General features: G+C 40.3%; 1 protein-coding gene across 3 annotated transcripts in view; it reads left to right on the plus strand.

Annotated features, from left to right (window-relative positions):
- Positions 1 to 1,220: 1,220 nt before the first annotated feature.
- The window catches only part of LOC146550749 (synaptotagmin-2-like), a 65,058-nt gene continuing 50,252 nt past the window's right edge, over positions 1,221 to 16,026 (plus strand). Inside the window, exons 1-2 of one of the 3 annotated variants that reach the window (XM_085259984.1) lie at positions 1,221 to 1,368; positions 1,589 to 1,653. The gene's annotated coding sequence lies outside the window, so the exon portion shown is untranslated. Of the gene's footprint in view, positions 1,654 to 16,026 lie in introns of all 3 variants that reach the window. The other 2 variants (XM_085259983.1, XM_085259986.1) reach the window with 2 other exon arrangements.

Here is a 16,026-nt window from a genome sequence, read left to right on the forward strand (position 1 = left end):
TAGTAGTGGTATTATTATAGAACCTTTTTGTAATGACTGTTGGGACTACTTCCAAAATATTTTAATCTGTGTTCATCACTAAATTAAGATGAACCTGGATGAACTCAGTTTAATATCTCATATGGTGTGTTTTATACCACGGGACTGAGTATAAAGCGTCAGTTATCTCTTTATCTCCCCCTTCTTTCACTAAGCATTTACATTGTTGGTTGAGCAAACAGTACCTTTCTCTCTGGTCATCATATAACTTCTGGAGTGCTCATCATGGCCACTGCAAATGCTCAAGGTATTGTATGCTTCTTTATTGATCTGCTGGGGTATTGTGCTTTAATGCAGCCGAGGAACAATGGACCAGATGTGAGTGAAAGAGAGCAGGGAATTTGACACCACAAAGTCAATCCTGCACATCCATTTTCTCCAGTATGGGAAAGCCTTTTAACGCATGATGAAATTCAAGTGGAAAGGGGAGAGGTAATGACATACATTTTCCATTCAAGATATTTTATTGCAATCTCTAAAGGGGGCTTCATCTAACTGTGCGATGATATTCACTTCAGGTGCTGGTAATTAACGCGAACGTCAGTAGTGGCGAGACTGCTTGAACAGTGTGCTGCCTGCTAGCCTCCCATTCTCCTTTGGGGCACTTTCAATAATTCATGAAGAAAAGGCATTAACCGCTGTGCACACTGCGGATGGCTGCCCATTTCCTCCCATATATCCAGGCTGGCTGGGAGACTTTGGTATCACTGCAACCAGCCTCCTCTCTCTTCCTCCTCCTCCTTCCTTCCCATCCCCCTTCCTGCCTGGGAATTAGACTCCACACTGCAGCAGAGCCACCTAGCTGTGCTGCAGTGAGCACAGGGAAATCTCCCTTCATCTGACCTGCTGTCACAGTCAACGTGCTGCCGGTGTTGGACGGTGCAGCGAAATCTGTTCTCACCCCACCCTATAGCCCCCTTGTCTCTTTGTTCCCATGCAACGTCTGCTTGTCCCACTGCAGTACACTGGCTCGCCTCCGCTGCTCTCCCTCATTTCCACTCCCCCCCCCCCCCCCCCCCCCCCACGCACAAACACTGATAAACTCTCCCCATTCTCGTCCCTTTTTTTCTTTGCTCAATGCGTATGAAATTGCAGAGCTCAGCATTCTTTTCCACAGGCACTTAGGGAAAAAAAGGAATAAAAAAAAAAGAGAGATGAGCTGGGCGGGAGGGCTTCTGGTGCACCACATAACTGGCTCCCTTCCAATTAAAGAGGAGAGCTTATGTTATTGAAGAGCAGCTTAGCCAATCAGGAAGCAGTGCAGGCAAAGACAGCAGGAAAAAAGCAGCAGAGCGGCTGAGCAAGAGAAAGAAAAAAAAACTGCAGTGTGTGAGTGTGTGTAGTTTTTATCCCTCCCCTGAGCAGATCTTTATCAATTTGGGTACTCCAGTCTTGGGGTGCATTTGAATGGGAGTCTGTGTGTGTGTGTCAGAGTTTACAGAGTAAAGGTGTGTCTACACTGCTATGTTAGACTCCTGACTTATTCATTCTGAAATTGGAAATAAGAGAAAGTAAGAAGAGATTGATTATTTCTCTCTCTATCTCAAAGTGTCTGGGAATCTGCAGAGAAGGGGGAAGAACTCCGTGTCCAGGAGAGAGCAACCTGCACAAAAGGTAAGCAGCTGCATTCTCCTGCAAGCATGCCGGATTATTTCACTTCTGAAGTTGTGTTCTGTGTTCACTGTTAGTGAGTGTACTTATTCTTTTCCTTGTTTTAGTTCTTCACACACAGTTCCCTTTTAAATGCATACATGGATCTCTGTTTGTTTCCATTTCTTTTTTGCATAATATTTGATGAAAACGAAGAAGGAGAGAGAAAGAGGGAGGGGGAAGGTTAGTGTGGGACTCCCTGATGCTCCTAGGCAAGTTTCTGTGCACACGGTTCTCTAGTGCTGCAGTATCCCATTACATCCCTGTGCAGAGCTGCCTCAGCATCCAGACAGTGCCAGGATGAAGCAACCCAAACCAGCTACCAGCTTCCCAAATTTGCTCTCACAGTTTTACCTCGTTTTCACCTATCCCAGTTTGGGATAAGTGAAGTTTTGCTACTTATATTGTGAATAGGTACACTATGATAAGCTTAGTGTGGTAAAAAGACTACGTCAGCCCATTATAATTTTATCCTGCACGCTCTCGTTGTGTACCCGGAGTGTCAGTGGGGTTGCTTAGATAACTGTTTGAATTGGCTCTGATAGTGTTTGAGACCGGCGATTAGTTTTTGTTTGGTTTATCCGGTGCTCTGGGACTTCCTCCAGTCTAAGCCTGCAGCAAAAGTGGGCTCTCTGATTGGCTGAACTGACTAAAGTGTACTAAAGAAACACAAAAAGATAGAAATAATATTATGAATTATTATTATTGTTAAAAATTAGCTCAAACAACAAAGGATAGTAAGTTGACATACAGTTAAAAGGGTTATTCATAATTATATGTTTTTATATTAATGATTTCATTCTTTTATTTAAGAGAAATTGCAGTAATTTAGTATATCCTCCTTTCTGTTCTGTATATCTGACCTTGATCATTTCTGAATGAAGATGTGATGTTGTCCAGCAGTGGGCACTATGTGTTTTCTCTGCTGAAAATGTCTGTGAACACTGGCCTGCTGCAGAGCAGGGAAAAATAATAGATGGACTTAACATGTTTATGAGGATGCTGAAAATACTGGATGAGCATTTTTTTGTGTGTTTTCATATTAGTTAAAAGTGAAGCTCGTACCTTGTACTCTGATAGTAGCTATAAGCACGAGACATACATCTAAACCCGATCGTAATGTAGATTTGTGTTTCAAGTTTTCAAGACTTTCTTATATACAGGGGTACAAAGAGGGTTGGGAAGAAAATGTAATCTGTTTCAGCACCATGGACAGTGCACATAGCAGGGACCTTATGCAAGAGCTTCCTTTATAAAGTTTGAAGCAAACCAATGTTTAGTGAAGGCTAATGGGCATTCCTAATTATCTTTGGTTAGCTGATGTAATACCCTGCCTGGTTAAATTTTCTAAATTGTTATATGACGTTTGCAATGGCTGTGTGGCTTTGCTTCTTCATTATTCATACACCTCTCTTCTTCTGGAACACAGTTTACCTTAAGAAGAGCTGTGTTTTTGTGAAGGAACTGAAAAGTGGCTTCTTCACAGTTTCATTTTGAAAAGAAAATACACACACAAAAAGGAAAAAATAATGTTTTGGCCGGCCTTGTCTACCTGTATTATTGCTGTATGCTCTAGGTGGGAGTGTCAGCGCTGAGATTTTGTTCAGCTTTCCTTCCATCAATCCGACTGCAGCAGCAAGATATTTCAAGCTTGACAAATGGGTTTTACATGGACTTATTGAGTGATCACCCAAAATCCAAATGACAATGTTATTAAAAGAGAAACAACACATCGTTCCAGTTAACAGTGGCTAGCAATTAATTATGTTTTCTACAAATCGCTTGCAAAAAAAATTGAAAATTACATGCAATGACTTTTCTTCATACGGCTCTGACACCTGCTGTGACACAGAGCTTTGTTTTATGAAGCGACCACAAAAGTGTCTCTGCAGGATGCTGCTGCCAGACTGTAAAACTCATTCAGGAAGTGATGATCAGAAACCTCTGCTCTTTAATGGGAAATAGATATGAAACCCCTCACCATTCCAAGAAGTAGACAGCATCTTGAAGATAAATGCAGAGTGTGGGAGATGGAGGAGGGTTAAGCTTTTGCTGTTAGATGGAATGTAGATGGAATGAGTCACGCCAAAAACATTTGCGGTCATGTTCTTGTATTTATTTGTGTAAGCGCTTTGAAAGAGGTTTCTTGTTTCATAATCAAATTGCCTGCAAGGTTTATCTCGATAACTTTGTAAACACTGCATGTAAGTCATTAGCGTAACTGTTTCTAACAGTTGTGAAGTTTCTGGGGGAAGGGACCAGCTGCTGGGCTTGTCATTGCTCATCCTCCAAGCGTGACATCCTCTGTCCCATGCTGTGCGGCATGGGGGTTTAGTGTGCCCCTGTAAATGATGGTGGAGGCAACATAGCGGAGCAACAACGGCTGTCACTGTACATTTAGCAACAATCTCAAAACTGCCCATCTCAGGATAAGAAGAGGTGCTGTAAAAACTCACCAGGCTATTTTGTTTAGATTATTCCGATGCAAATAGAGGATGCTGCAGATGTTTTAGCCGAGCAGTCTATCTTGGGGATGCTATAATGACACCTTGATAAACACAGCAAGTGGTGCCAATGACATTGCGTGTATGTGTACTTGTACTGCTAATATAGAGATGTAAATTATAGATATTCTACTCCATTTGGAGAAAAAATGGAAGTCTGGAATAATGGGGTTAGAAGCAGGCTAAGATAACTCTCCAGGTAAAGGTTATTTGATGTATATATGTATTAGTCTTATAGATGTGCATGTCTATGTCCATGTGAGAAACAGAGGGTAGGGTAGTTTAAAAGAACAATATAAGAGACAGCAAGGGAAATATCGATTGCAGTCAACCATAAGAGTGTTGAGAGAAGCAGGCAGGAAAAGCACATAACGAATCTGAGGAGAAGAGATGAGGGAAGACAAATGATACAACCATTGGCCAGAGAAGGGTAGAGAGATAGAGTAAGAGATTGAGAGATTGTCAGAGGCAGAGCAAGAATGGAAGAGAGTGGGTGTGCATAGCAGAGCTACGAGCACTGCAGTACATTGCAGTGCCCAGCCCCCGCTGTGTTCTCTGTTCACCATCCGGTTCCATGCACTGAAAAGACCCCTGCAGCAGCAGCAGAGCAGCACAGCATAGAGGGCTGCCTGCTGGAGAACGGCAACCTCAACCTAAGAAAATGCTGTTCACTCTTCGGTGTTCATTCTTGACGTCTGGTGATGCACGGATTTTTAAAGAGCGATGGAAACATGGTGAACGTGACAAAACAGCCGACCTGCTCCTGCTAGCGCATTGCCTTGTAGACAGAGGGAGTAGTCAATTCACAGTCAGTCCCTGGATTATGTAAGCATATAGCACATTCACTTTGCTGGGTACTGACTAAATGATCCCACCTTCTCTGGCCATGTTTTCCTCATTAGGAACATCTGCCTCACTGTTTGTTTTTGTTCAAGAGCTAGCATCTTTGCAAACAGAGGAGAGCAATTTATTTAAATGCATGTATAGGGAAGCAAGCCAGATAAAACTTTAAATGTCTGGAGTTTGCATACCTTTGGCTTCATATTTGTTCGATGAAGGCATGTGTGGCAGATATGAAGTAACAGTCCCACAAACAACTTCCAAGACCTTCACTTGATGTGGGCTCAAAAACAAAAACCCAAAACAAAACACTCCTTAGTCAGTTTAATGTCAGGCAGAGTACATTATGCATAAATACCTTAAACTGTAGCCTCACACTTCAGTTCTGTAGGATTAATTATTCAGCTTTTGGCCAGGCAAGTAATACTCTCTCACTGTCACTCTCAAACACATGCACGTGCACACATGCAAACACATGCATGCAAATGTAAAATGAATCTTAATCATGTGAAAAGCTCTAGGAAACGAAAGAGAAGCTTGTTTCTGCTTCCATAAACAGTTGCAACGTTTCCATCCCACTGCCTGCCTGGGGGGTGGTTGGCTGGAGTGTGAGAGCTTCTCCCATTCTACGCTTTCTGGTTTCCATCTACTTTGCTGATGTGGCTGATTCAGATTGCGTAGTGTGGACTCTCTCTGCTTCCTGTGACACAACAGTGATTGTGCTCAGGAGTGGTTGAGTCAATTACACCTTGCCAGACAGGTGTTTGAGCTGTTAAATGTGTTTCCTTGCCACATCAGACTGTTTGCTTCTGATTTGCACTGAAAAATCAGCACTAGGCTTTGGAAATGACACAATATAAATATGAGCTGCTTGTGAGTCACACTGCAACTAAAGATAGTAATACAACTCGCAATCATTATAAATGTACCCATTAACATCAGCTGCTTACTCTATTTCTGGATTGAAACATTTCCTTCATGAGGCCATCTGGTACAAAAAATCAAAACAGTGGTTTCGAAATCGATTGTTCAACCTACTTATGTTTCACACATTTAATCATTTCAGCTTTTAATATGAAGTCGGACAAAGGGAAGAGAGAACTGTTTCTGTCCTGTCTAAAGTGTCTATATTCGCAGAAGGAAAATGTTGTCTTTGACTAGGGAGCGTTGAGAACGTAGTCTTGAAGAGAAAAAGAGAGAAACACTCATTTGTGGGTTGGTTGTGACAGAGACAGAGAGTGGGAGAAAGCAGTGGAGTATTGTAGTGTGGGTGAGCTGCAGTAGGGATTTGGAGTGCTGCATTGAGCTGCATAATTAATGTTAAGAGGGTGGAGCTAAAGACAGAGATAACGTCCCATGAAGAGCAAGTCGGCGTAACACTGCCGATACAGAAATAGCCCCTTTTGTATAGGTGGAGTCACTCTTTAAGAGGCACAGGCAGACCAGTATGGAAGTGATATCCTGATGGAAAACCAAGTGGGCACACTCAGTCTTTTAGTCCAGCTCCATGCTCCATGTCCCTGTCTCATCTGCTCCCCTGGCCCTCAAAGCCAATCATTCTTCACTGAGCTGCGTCCCACAGCCAAATGTCTCAATGCTGGCTGCACTGCTCTGTTAATCATCCAATTTGTAGAAAAACACCTTCCTATATGACACATCTGGTGTAGCTCTTATCTTCTCTGTTTGAATGGGACTGAGGAAGGAGGAGGAGTTGCTTTAATTTCCATATTAAGTCATCATCTTTACAGATTCTGTGTTGTGGGCTTTTTTCTTTTTAACATGGTGAGATTGTGTTGACATTTTTTCAGAAAACCTGCTGTTTTTAGCCTCATTGTATTCAGAGACATCCTCTATTCTTCTCTCCGTAGTTTTATTTTTAAACACAGCTTCCCTGCATTAGAATCATCTGCCTGTTCAACCATTTAATCACTTCACATAGACACGGGACCTTCATTTACATTAATGTACATGGAATATGAAGGTTTGCTAGGTACTTATAGACTGAATGAATGTCTGTGGAGGCATACATTTAATGCATTCTAAAGTCTGTGAACATATTGTGCATATGACTTTGTAGAATCTGTAGGAAGGGAAATATTTTTTATGGCAGAAACCTTCTGGTTTCTGATGTTGTTCTCTTGTAGTTGCATGAATATAAATCAGCCAACTACTACTACTCTTTGGGGGTACGAAAGAGGGATTGTATTTGCTAAAATACTTTGCCTTTTGTATCCTTTTTGTTTTCTTTTATATGTGCAACCAGCAGATGAACACAGGAGTCATGGCCTGGATATCTGTAGGTTATACCAGAAACCATAAAAAGCTGACTGTTGGCCCCAAGGGCTAAGTAAGCACACTGCTCAGTGGATTCCCAGATTGAATAACCTCAGGCTTTGACATGTATAAATACGTTAGTCTTGGGTGCTGTCAGAGTTTAGGAACCTGTTTAGATTCACTCTATTCAGGAGGCTGTTTATTGACCAGATCTATATCACACTCTGCTTGCACCCAAACCTCAACATCTCAGAGTTCTTGGCAACTATTCTGCTGAAGATTTCCCAGCCGTTATGGCCTCACTGCTTTAAAGTAAATCTTTACAGTCTTGTGAAATAAATATGAAAGTGTCCTCTGTATTGCCCATATGTTGTATTTTATATCCTTTTTGATTTTCTGCTCATAATAGTGACACTCTTTTTTGAAGTGCTTCTGCTAAAAGCTACTCTGGAGATCCGTCCTTGTCAAGAGGGTTAAGGGATTGCACAGAGGCATTTGAAATGCATCCCCTGGGCTCCAGGCCTCTCTATATACATTTAGGAAGCTGGTATTAACAAGAGTTTCATTCTCAGTCAGAAAATAACACTAAAATTACAACCCCGACAATATGTGGTGCAAGTACAGCCTTTGAATTGAAATTAATTCAATTGAGCTTTGAATAGAGAAACCAGAGAAAGGTACAAGACTATTCACATCACTGCAATAACAGTTTTGCTTTGGAGCCATGATTTGATCTGCCCAAATAATGACAGTGGACATTATAAATGTCTGTCAACAGTTGTTTTTATGGTAACACACCCCCAGGGTCTGTGTGTGTTTAAAATACAGTTTTAAGGGCTTTGTGTGTATTTTCATCTATATTTTTTCATCTGAGTCTACTCCAAAAGGCATTTGGCAGCACAATCTGAAGTTTTTCTCTCTTTTTTTTTGCTCCTCAGAGAAACAACACAAAGCCTCATTAAATATATTTTTCTGGCCCCTGAAATCTTAGAAATGAAGAGACATTTTCTGTTTTCCTTCCCCCTCCATTCCCACGGGGTTTTGCAGTGGGAGAGCCGAGTTGCCATTTCTCAGTGTTGCCAAGTGAAGATCTGCCCATCTGACATGCAGAACGCTCGGAGCGGTGCAAACATCAACAGAAAACCTTAAAAAAAAGATTTTTTGTTCCTCTTTAAAATAATCCCAAGCTTTGAAATTCTACCGAGTCTGAAATGTCTTGAAATGAATTTAGACCGCAGGCTGCTGTGAAGAGTTTTAGAATTTTGTTGTTCCATGTAACCTGCAAGGTTGTGTGATCTGTTTGTTTAAAAATTAGGTGTACAAGAATTTGTGTTTTTCATTAGAGGAATACTGAAATATAATTAGTCAGAGAGAGAAAGAAGGAAAGAGAATATTTTAGCTGCGTGAGTAGGTGCTCAGCATGAGAGCTGCTTCTTTCTCTTTGAGGCCGGTATGCAGGCGAAGGACACAGAATACAGAATCAAAAATCCATGTGCGTATTGCTACGCGTACCTGTTGGTTAGAGTAGGCGATAAGAAAGAATAATACGCTTAAAAAATGAAAGCAAGAACATGTTTTACTCGTCATATTATCATGTGTATTTTACATGAATATATGCATTTTAATTTCTGTACAGCATACATTTGCCATTATGTAATTTATAGATGATCACTGTGTATCAAAAGAAAACAATACAGAATGTATTGTACTATGAAAATATAATCAATAGCCACACACGTTGATCCCACACACCTTCAGTAATGTTGAGGTCCAGATTCTGGGAAGGTCAGTCCATGACTGTACCTTCTATGCTTGCAGGCTTTTACTGTATTAGCAGCGGTGTGTTTGGGATCAATGCCATGCTGAAAAATGAAGCTGTTACCATGCCAACACCTTTCCAGATGTAATGATAAGTGGATCAAAAGGTGAATGTACTTTTCTGCAATTATTGTTTGATCAATTTTTGAGCCCCAAACCATGACAGAGCCTCCACCGTGTTTCACAGATAGCTGTAGACACTCATCGTTATCCCTCTTTCCCGATCTCCTCTGTACATTGATGATGATTTAAACATTTTACATTTAGATTCATCACTCCATAAGACATGTTATGACTGATATTAAGACCAGTCCCTGTGTTGTTTGGCATACTTCCATCTCTCTCTGAGTGAACAAGCAAAGGAAAACTGTGCTTTAAGACCACTTGGCTTCTTGGAAGCAAGATATATGAGTGTTTTGCACAGCACTGTATATAACATTAGCCATACTAGCAAATGATGCCTGGGTTTGACTTCAAGTGCATTACCATTGTGTTTTGTAACTTCAGTGCACCGGTAAAGTTGTGCGAGTGGCAGGTCACTTATGGTGCTTTATAAAGCTAAAGGTGCTCCACTGGGTGTTGATTCATCCTTTTCACTCATTCACCACTCAGGTCATTGTGTTGCTGTCGTTCCCAGAATAAAAGATTCCTGGTGTTCATTTGTATTCAGCTAATGTGTTTTCAGTGAAGCTGCATTTCAGAGAGGTGTTAGAAACAAGCAGAAACAAATGCCTTTAATCTAACTTCCCTCTACAAAGAGTGAAGTGAAGAGTACTTGTGTGTTTTGGCTGTGTCTTACTGCCAAGTTGAGGGAATCTTGCAGATTCGATCTCTCCCAAAGAGATTATTGACTTGACAGCAAATTGGATGGTGCCTCCAAGATCATGATGGAGGGCTGCAAAATCTATTTTGCACGAGGGACAAGACATTCAATGGACTATATTGATCAAAATTATTGCTCTCATGCTTTGTCCAGTTCTCTAAACCCTCTCACGATATTGTTATGTGGAGAGCTATATATATCTGTGAATATATAGTTTTCACGGTCTCTATTCTTATCTGGAGAGTCTTCCTGAATCACTGCTCAAAAAGCCTCAAGACACAGAGATCCACACTGTACGTCGTCTTACAAACTGTGCGTCTTTTTTCATTAAACAAGAATGCTTTGTGAATCTTAGCTGTGTTAATCGCCAAGAGGCTGCGTGCGTGCAAGTGGTTGTATAATATCTGACAACTCAGGAGGAAAAACAGGTAAACAAAATGGGGAGAAACATCAAGATGCAAGTGCTATGATCTTGTGGCATGCTGTATGCTGAAAGCTGGGGGTTACCATGGACTAATGTGTTTAATTTTTCTTTGGATTGTTTTTTAATGAGATTAACTGCAAAAATATAAACATTTTATTACTCCATTCTCTTCCTTTATTGAATTATTGAATGCCAAGCAATTGTTATTACTGTTTATACCTTATTAATGTGATATTTCAAATAGACATCCAGGGCCACTCAAGAATTATTTTACCATCATCTCCATCCCCAGGTTTCCCTTGTGTGTTTCTCTGCTGTAAGCAATGGTTTGTCAATACTTGACTCTTTAGCCTCAGCCTAAACTAGGGACACTCTCACATGACTATACACAGCTCTAACCAGTAGTCTCAGTATGGCATTATTCATTACAAGGGAACCATCATTTTGTTGAGTAAATACACTAATTCTAAACCACGTGTCTTCTATCATGAATCTTTAATGTCATCAATTAGATTAGGATCACATCACTTCTTGGAGAAACTAAAAACAGTGAAAGCTAGAAACAGGAGCAATATAACTTCCCTAAAAAAGTAACTAAAACCTTCACGTTATTCTACAGCTTCTATTTTCAGTGTGTTCTAAGTCATCTTGGAGATCATCCATTGTTTTTTTTGTTTTTTGTTTTAATAACAAGGATTCTGCTTTTCAGTCTGTATTTTTGTCATATTGAGTTCTGGAAGTGATGTGCATCCTTGTGCATTGTCTGCCGTTATGTAAACCCTACTGCAATTGAGAGGCATTCAATGCAGTGCAGGGCACTGTTTATCTAGGACATGGCTGGTTTGTGCCCCCTCATTGGAATGCATTTGAAACACTGTGAAAGAAAGCGTGATATTTTGAAGGGTGGTGTGCTCTCTCTCTCTCTCTCTCAGATTTATGAAAATGTCCTTGACACAGTGGGCAATTTTTTTGGTTAGCTGCTCTGCCTTAAGAAAGATGGTGAAAACACACAAAGACCAGGGTAGAGGCAACTCTAACAAGTCACACTGGTGGTTACTTTGGGTGCCTGCAGGGACAGAGGTGGAATGTAGAAGCAGATGTAGAAATAGATGTTATTGTTATCGTCTCCCATTTTGCTGATTGGTAGCTGTTATCAGTGATGGATGACGTATTTAGATTAGCTGGAGTGTATCAGGGTTATGTCTGATTTCAGCCTAATGTGATAGATTAGTGTCGTCTCGGAAAAGAAACCTGATCAAATGCAGTGTTCCGCTGTTTTCCACGTCATCTGGCCAGTGTTGCTGTCTTTCATGACAGACTATCTCCTGACACTATAGTCCGCAGCACATTTATCACACTTGAAGGCTTCGTGAAAAGTTGGGTCCAAAAACATCCTCCCTTCTTATTGACATAACTCTTACCCAGCTCCATTTTCACTGTTGATTTGTCATGCTCTTTGATCACTGTCTGGGCATTACTTTGCTCTTTGAATTAGTTTTTACCCATGAGATAAGTTTGTGATGCAGCAGAGAGCAATTCGAATTTAAGCTTTGTCTTTGGATTTTTAGAACTCCATGTTATTTCACCTTAATTGGCATTGGTAATGTTAAATAATAATAATTGTGTATACAATACAATACATCTTTATTTATAGAGCACATTTAAAAACTAGCTGTATACCAAAGTGCTTAACATAAAAGACAGAAAGTAACATGAGTATTATAAGGCCTTAGCAAAGTACCGAATATACTAACAGGTCATTGTCACTAATACACAGGGGTAGCATAAAATACATATCAAGTAAAAACAATGTAAAAGCACAAGCCTTAAAAGATATGTATAAAGGAAAATAGAGTAAGTCTAAGAGTCAGGTACAGGCATTAACAAGCAGGAAAAGCGAGATTAAACAAATAGGTTTTTAACCGTGATTTAAATGATTGGATAGAATCGAACGCCCGGATAGCATGAGGAGGGTTATTCCACAACTCTGGTGCAGCCAAGGCAAACGTACGGTCACCTCTAGACTTCAGCCGAGATCTAGGCTGCACCAAGAGTAACTGAGTAGATTATCTTCGTGCTCTGGCGGGAACATACGATTTAAGGAGTTCGATATGGTAGCTCGGTGCTGTGTTGTTGGTGATTTTAAACATAAGCAGCAGTATTTTAAATTGGATGCGGTATTTAATGGGTAGCCAATGCAGGTCAGCTAGAACAGTAATAGAGGCAAACCTCCCAGTTCTGGTCAGAATGCGTGCTGCAGTATTTTGAACTGTTTGCAGTCTATGAAGAAGGGCAGAATGAAGACCGAAATAAAGTGAATTGCAGTAATCCAGCCTAGAGGTCACAAAGGCGTGGATGAGCTTTTCCAGGTCCTTATGTGGAACATACTGCCTAGCCTTGGAAATGAGACGCAGTTGGTAGAAACTAGATCTAACTATAGCAGACACTTGTTTATCGAATTTGAAAGAGCTGTCCAGCAACACGCCCAAATTGCTAACAGTGTCAGAGAGGGAACTGGTAAGGGAACCAAAGGCATCATGAAGTTGGCCACGGGGAACGTTGCTGCCAAATACCACGATTTCAGTTTTCTTATCATTTAGGATAAGAGAGTTTCCTAAGAGCCACTCTTTGACCTCACGCATGCACTCTTGAAAGCCGTACAAGGACAAACAAGATCATCATTTAGTTCAAAGTAGATCTGTATATCATCAGCATAGCAGTGAAAAGCGGTGTGGTATTTCTCAAAGACTGCGCTTAGAGAGAGCATATAGAGGGAGAAAAGAATAGGGCCCAGCACAGATCCTTGAGGCATGCCACAGCAGACAGGTGCAGCGGAGGAAGAGCAGGTGCCCAGGTTGACCAAGAAGGACCTATTGGAGTGATATGATTTAAACCAGTCAAGGGTAACACCTTTAATGCCTACAGTATGCTCAAGCCTCGCTAATAAGATGTTGTGATCTACCGTATTGAAGGCCGAGGATAAATCCAATAAAACTAGGACTGCAGAGCGTCCAGTATCAGCAATTAGAAGAAGATCGTTAAGGTCTCTAAGCAACGCTGTTTCGGTGCTATGATGTGGTTTAAAGGCAGACTGTAATTTATCATTAATGTCGTTCTCATCCAGGTACGCCTGGAGTTGTGAAAGAACTATCTTCTCAAGGATTTTAGAGAGGAACGGGAGCTTAGAGATCGGCCTGTAATTCACATAATCATTATAATCAAGGTTCCTTTTTTAAAGGACCTTGATTGTGTATAACTACACAAGTTTCTTATAGTCGAACAACAATACAGCACTTAAATACATGAGCTGAAATATTCATATTTGAACTGTTTGACATCAGTTGTTTTCGTCACTTACATTTTATTGTCTAAGCATATGTTTACTGCAGAATGCTCTGAATTTACCTCTGCCTTTAAAAATAGACAAATTAAATACTTCTGCCTTAATATTTACTGTCATGATCGTCATTACAGGTAGTACAATTTCTAGTGGCAAGCAAAAATGAAGTACAATCAATTAAAGTGCCCCCCATCAAAAAAAAGGAACCGACTCCCACAGTGGGGGTAACCGCATCATGTCTTGAACGTTATAAAGTCTTACATATATAAAATGAAACCAAATTATGGAAATTTGTTTGTTGTTAGCAAAAAGTGGTTAACGTCTCAGCTTGGCTTTATCTGAGCTGTCAAGCCTGTTGTCTGACTCCATGCTGGCCTGAGCTCTATGAGAAATTAATGGTGACTAGCTGATTGCGCTGCTCTCACTCTGAAAGCAAAGTGAAACTGTGAATTACAGAGTAATTCATGCATATACTGAAATTGACATTTTCTCCTTATCTAGTTCCCAGCATGTGGCTGAAAAGTTGAAGAATCTCTTTACAAACGCTCTTTTCATTTTTGCAGTCTCACCATTTTCATATTACAAACTGAAGAAGTGAATCCAAATTGGAAAGTTAAGCTGCAATCGAAGTTAAACTGTGCAGTTTGTATTGTGCAGATTTTATAAAGCTCGTGGTAAAGCTGCCACCGCTTGTGGGATTCTCAGGACACAATGTTGGAGCAAAACTGAAGAGCAAAACTGAACCGCTGATTTGTGAAACATTTGCGTTGTGCAGCATTTTACAGCATCTGCTACTTGTTGTTTTGTTTAGTTTTTGTTTGTTTTGGCCTTTCAAGAAGCACGTCTCTGTTAGCTGAGCCTTTTAAATTCATAGTTTTTATGTCTAGATACAGGCATTAGGAAGTACAGATCAGACAGGCATGAAACACTGAGGACATACTGGCTGGAATTAGATCTCCTCCAACTCTTTGAAGCCAAAATCATTCACAGATATCAATTTTTAATGAAAATATTGGTTGACATTAAGCTCTGCCAGTGGCACTTTTTTGAGATGATGCAATGTGTTAAATGTGGTGGAGTTAATAATTTAGTGCTGCTGTTTGGAGGTACAGTGCTGTTCCGAGGGCCACTGCTTAATAAATTGCTGAATTAATGTGGGAGACATAATTTTGCCTCTTGGTTTCAGACACTAAAAAGTAAAACATTATTACTTAATTTAACTAAAAGGGAGCAATGTAGCAGAATTTAGATATAAAATTTGAACAGTAAAAGTTTATCATTGGAAACTTTGGGCATTAATTCTTCTAGTTAATGTTGCTTCACTTGGATGTTTTAATGCTGAAAATGGAGCAGTTTTTCCGCTGGCACTTATAAGCTTGAGGCATCGACCTGTTAGTAAGATTTGTGACAACTTAACTAGTTTAGCTTAAAGAGCTCATCACACACGCACATGTACATGAGTCATCTTGTATCTTGCAAACAAATTCTTAAATCCATTTGCATATTCATAGATTTTTCTGTTCAAAGACTGGAGAAATGGGCACCATAATAGGAATGTCTAACCAGGCTTTTTTTATGGCAAAAACTATGTCAGACACAAAGCAGTGTTATTCTTTTCAAAGCAGTGTAATTTCATGTACAGACATGCCTTGGGGAATCCTTTAAATCAACATTTTAAAGGATTCCCTGAGAGAGAGGGAATGGGTGAAATGCAGCCAGTGTCTTACATGAAGACATCGGGAAATGTAAACACAGCAGATAATTAGACTGTCATTCTTTGACTGGGTGAATGGCAAAACAGAATATTGAGTCTGGCATGCAGAATAACTGATAATCAACAACATAATGAGAACCGCATTGACTCTCTGCATTTCAGTTTGGGACATAATGCAGTTCACAACAGGGCGTTTTCTTTTAGACATTTTCCAACAGATTTTTTTGAATATGTGGGGTTTTTGGAAAGCCTCAGCTAATACTAAACCAAGTCATTGCACTTTGACAGTTAACTAATGGAAGTGATGCTATTTTTACTACATGGAGACATTAAGTTAATTAAAGAAGAAGCCACAGAAACCAAGCTCACTTTGAAAGATTCAGTTGGTAACAAGATAGTTTGTGTTGGTTTATATCAAAGTAGTGGAATATTGTTGTCAACTCCACTGTTTATGTGCCCAAAAATAGCCAGTGAAGCCATAGCTTTGTCAGCGATTAGTCAGACATCAGGCAAGCCAGCCCTCAGCCCTAAGAATGAAGGCGTTGCATTATTGAAGTCTGAATATGGGATATTTTGTCTCAGGAGGAGGTTAAGCATTGC

Source organism: Mchenga conophoros, linkage group LG20 (genome assembly GCF_057382185.1).
Source record: "Mchenga conophoros isolate Kocher_MC1m ecotype Shallow Benthic linkage group LG20, M_conophoros_male_GT1.1, whole genome shotgun sequence".
Taxonomy (NCBI): Eukaryota; Metazoa; Chordata; class Actinopteri; order Cichliformes; family Cichlidae; genus Mchenga; species Mchenga conophoros.